General features: G+C 39.4%; 1 pseudogene; it reads right to left on the bottom strand.

Moving 5' to 3' along the window:
* Nucleotides 1-289: 289 nt before the first annotated feature.
* LOC148015784 (uncharacterized) lies at nt 290-882 on the bottom strand (annotated as a pseudogene).
* Nucleotides 883-5110: the final 4228 nt, after the last annotated feature.

Here is a 5110-nt window from a genome sequence, read left to right on the forward strand (position 1 = left end):
CCATTAAAATGCATGGCTTGTCCCCTGCTTCGTAAATGATGATTTGCAGTCAAAAATTGTCTATGCCGAAGGATAGATTTTTTTGTTGAGACTGCAATTCAATGGTTGCAAATTTAAGAATAATTAGAACCACACTTTATTGTACTTATACAAAGCTTTCAAAGATTTCCCAAAAAGATTATAACATTACGAGACTGTAGTATAGAAGTCCAAAATTGTAGTACAAGGTTCCAAAAAAATATAGAATCTATATGCACTAGAGCTCCTAATTCTCATCTATAAAGGGTGTTCATGGAGGCTTATGCCAACCATAGTTAGCTAACAATTCATCACCAACATGCAATGATTTAATAGCATTCACAACTGTGTATATTGGTACATCTCTACTCATATGTCCTAATTCATGACTATTTTCAATCTCTACAAATGTGCAATTGGTTCTTGCACTTCTTTCTCAGCTACTCTTTGATCAAACTTGCTATGTTTTCTTGAGAGTAAGGTCTCCCATCAATATAGAGTCTTTGCCCCTCTGCATGTGTGATGCCTCTCTTAGAAAGAGAGGCTGCATTGAGACACAACCCATAAGTACTCATGCTCTGAATGTAGTGAGCAAGCTGATGCCATGGTCCCCACCCATATATAGGTCCACAAAAAGACATGAGAGTGACCTCTGAATGAGGGGGCACATGTAATTCCTGTGCAATAAATAGGCCTCGTCCTGCTCCACTGATAGTGGATGGAGCAATCATGTACCGATTGCCCTAGAAGCTGAAAACCTCTCCATTTGATGGAAGTGATTCCCTTTGCCCCTCCATATCCTCTGTGATCGTACGTCTGTACTAGAGTATGCAAACGAGTGGGCAATGGATGATCTCCGGCCATCTCAACCTCCAGACCAGGGGCAAGAGTTCATCGAGAAACTCAAACTGCAATTGACCAATGGCCTATCTGTGCCATGTGCGAGGGACATGTGCCCCACCAATACTGTAGTCATCCTCCTTGTCAAGCGAGGGTCCCTACATATATAACATAGTTTGCATCACATATATAAGTTAATGCTCATTACAAAAACTAATAATGAAAGTAAGAAAGATAGTCATGTACCATAGGTTCATGTTGCTCCTCAGGTGCTGGCGCTTGATCATAAATACTATATTGCATTTGATGTGAATGGCACTCTTGTCACGGCCTCCAATATGTGCCTCGACAATGATCACACCAACATATCACATGCTCCTCATAGTAAAAATCATCATATGTAGGTCCATGTGTAGCATTGGAACTCTATCTACCCCAACCATCATTGGTAGGAGGTGGCAATGTATCCTCTAACCTGTCCGAATTTGCTTATCAAGAATCACAAAAATATAAGACATTTATTGAAGGATCAATTATAGTAAAGAACCATAACACTAGTATAACAATGAAATCTAACAGGTTTTGTGATATCTTATAGTGCTTATTCTGTGAAAAGAACACACACGCACACGCGCGTGCGCACACACACACACACACACACACACACACACACACACACACACACACACACACACACACACACACACACACACACACACACACACACACACACACACACACACACACACACACACACACACACACACACACACACACACACACACACACACACACACACACACACACACACACACACACACACACACACACACACACACACACACACACACACACACACACACACACACACACACACACACACACACACGTATATCTGTGTGTATGTGTGCATGTGTAATCATCATTTTATTTGTCTCTACTATACATTTTTTTTCATACTAGAATAAGCATTAATTGATATTATGGAATTTGATATTATGGAAGTAATGCTTACTTTTGTGTGCAAAGAAAAAAATAGGCGCTACTGTACGGTGGAGACAAACAAAAGGAAGGCCGATATGTGCATGGAGATGTGGCAACACTTTCACAGGGAGAGACACCTACGGATTAGCTTTCCTTAGCAGAGGGTATGTGCAATAAATAGCTTACATTTGAGCTATTGTGATCTTTATTAGATGTATTATAGCTATTCTCTAAACTATGCAATTCTAATTTATGAAATTTACGTAGGAGGCTAAACGGAGATGAGTGGCGGCTAGGTCACATGTCTAGACTAGGCCAGATGGGACGGGCGGGATTTGTGGCGACATTTGTAAGTATAGGCTGGTTAAATTTAGGCTTTTATGCATAATACCAAGTGGAGAAATCAATAATTCTTTGGTTATGTTCAATGCATACCAAAGACTATGGTCGTGCGCCTACAGAGTAGGAGACGCAGTACGCGACGTACCATGGATACCGAGCCTTGTGCTCGACACTTTAGGAGAGAGCCGGCCCATTTGTGAGTATAACCTTTATAATTTTTAGTTTTCTTTCAGGCTAAATATAATATTGCTCTTATTTGATTTTACTAACGAAGTGTTCTTGTTTGATTCCACTAACTAATACAGGAGCAGCATGGAGAGAGTGACATGACAAAGGTGGCTCGATAGGAGGCAGAGGGGTGGCGTCGAGAGGCTGCTAGTGGTGGCAGAGATGGCGGCGGTGATGGCCGTGGTGATGGTGGAGATGGTGGTACTGGCGGCAGTACCAACAAAGAGGAGGGCTCATCTGAGTTTGTGGAGCATGGTGGCTCTAGTTAGGGATTCTTTTGATCGGCGATATTTGAAATTTATTTATACGTTTTGTAGATGGGAGGGTTGACATGACCTATAGCACACATTTGTACAAATTTATTGATGATATGCATTGACATCTGTTTGTCTATTTTGTATAAGGGAGGGATGATATTACTACACTTAGACATGCATGCTTTGTATATACACATTTGTAGATACTTCTTGATGGTATTCATTGACCTTTTTTGGTTTTGTATTTGAATTTGTTTATTGTTGAATAGTTATTTATTTTGTTGGTAAGTTAATAAGTATATATTTGAATTTGTTTTTTTTGAGAGTAGTATATATCAAAAAGTTATTTATTTGTTGGTAAGTTAACAAGTATATATAAAAAATTCAAAGTGTGTGTAGGTTCCATAAGAGTACATACCAAAATCTATTGTACAATGTTCTAAAATACGCGGTTCCATAAGAGTACCTGGTTTTAAAGTATCAAGTTTCGAAGTACCTCCTTCATTGGTACTACCAAGCTAGTGAAGTTAGACATTTGGGTCGAGACCTTGCAAAATCCCTCTCTTAGGTCAAAGATCCTACATCTCCTCTTATCTCCATGATATGCTCCAACATTAACAACTTTGTGGTTTTCCATGTTGGGCTGTAACATCAACAAGTTCGTGGTTTCCAAGTTTTCCACCAAGATACCAAATTCAATGCTATGTGTCAACTCGTTCCCAAGTACCAATATCTATTGTACCAAGTTCCACCAATGTGGTTCCATAAGAGTACTTGGTTTTAAAGTATCAAGTTCCGAAGTACCTCTTTCATTGGTACCAAGCTAATAAAGTTAGACATTTGGATCAAGACCTTGCAAAATCTCTCTCTTGGGTTGAAGATCCTACGTCCCCTCTTATTTCCATGATATGCTCTAATGTTAACAATTTTGTGGTTCTCCATGTTAGGCTCTAATGCCAACAAGCTCATGGTTTCAAGTTCCAAAGTACATGGTTCCATAAGAGTACCTGGTTTTAAAGAATGAAGTTCCAAAGTACCTCTTTCATTGGTACCAAGCTAATGAAGTTAGACATTTGGGTCGAGACATTGCAAAATCCCTCTCTTGGGTTGAAGTTCCTACCCATCTTATTTCCATGTTATGCTCTAACGTTAACATCCATGTCAGGCTCTAATGTCAACAAGTTCGTAGTTTCCATGTTTTTCACTAAGATAGCAAATTAAATGCTATGCGTCAACTCGTCCCCAAGTACCAAGAACCCTAAACCAGGTATGAAAGTACGTGGTTCCATAAGAGTACTTGGTTTTAAACTATCAAGTTCTGAAGCACCTATCTCATTTGTACCAAGCTAACAAAGTTAGACATTTGGGTCAAGACCTCGCAAAACCCCTCTCTTGGATTGAATCCCCCCCCCATCTTATTTCCATGTGTCAGGCTCTAATATTGATAAGTTTGTGGTTTCCATGTTATTTGCCAAGGTATCGAATTTAGCACTACGTGACAACTCATTCCCAGGTACCAAGGTCCAATGGGCAAAGTTTGAAAGTATGTGACTTCATAAGAGTACCGATTTGCAAAGTATCAAGTTCTGAAGTACCTCATACCCAAGTATCAAGGTAGAGCATTAAGTCATTAATTGAGTCTGCCTATTATAATTTTGATTGTTCTATAGCTCCTCAAGAAGATGGGTGTCTAGGAGTATTATGGGCTACTAAAAAGATGGATATTTAGGAGATAAAAAGGTTATGCCTCACGATAATAACATAGAGTACTATTCAAAAGAGTAATGTTTTTGATAACCTTTAATTGCACATTTGCTGATGAGTGAGCACCCTCAATGAGCACGTAAACCATTACATTGTACATTGGGGAAACCATTACATCTTAGAAATCTCGAGGTTAGAGGCAAGATGGATGGGTGAGAGAGAGGGTTGTGCAATTCAAAATCGACTATAAGTTAGGCTCTCAATATGTCTCGTTATGCATGGCCATTTTACCTCAACACCCAACCATACAGACTCACAATCAAAGGGTACCTTTAGTCAACTTAGGGATGATGTCCTAGCCTAAGACCCTTCTCAATATCCTGCCTTAAGACCCTTCCAAATATCAACATAGGAAATGATCCACCCAATTAAGAGTCCCAAGAACTTTCAAGCGCTTTGACTCCCTTCTTATGTTTTCCTTCTCCAATTGCAAAGAGTTAAGAAGACCCTAGACACTTCACATGAATTTAATTCTTTTCTTTTAAGATTCCAAAAGAAAGCCACTTATGCAGCCAATGGGAAAAGATAACAAGATAGTATACTAAATCATATAAACATCAAGCTACAAGGAACCCACTCCATACTAAACAACTAGTTCGAATCTCATATACACCCAAGAAGGATCGCACAAATACCCAATCCTTTGGAAAAAACCTCATGGTTCTGCACTATTCTTA

Source organism: Lygodium microphyllum, chromosome 23, assembly GCF_053477565.2.
Source record: "Lygodium microphyllum isolate KBCC chromosome 23, Lygodium_microphyllum_v1.1.10, whole genome shotgun sequence".
Classification (NCBI taxonomy): domain Eukaryota; kingdom Viridiplantae; phylum Streptophyta; class Polypodiopsida; order Schizaeales; family Lygodiaceae; genus Lygodium; species Lygodium microphyllum.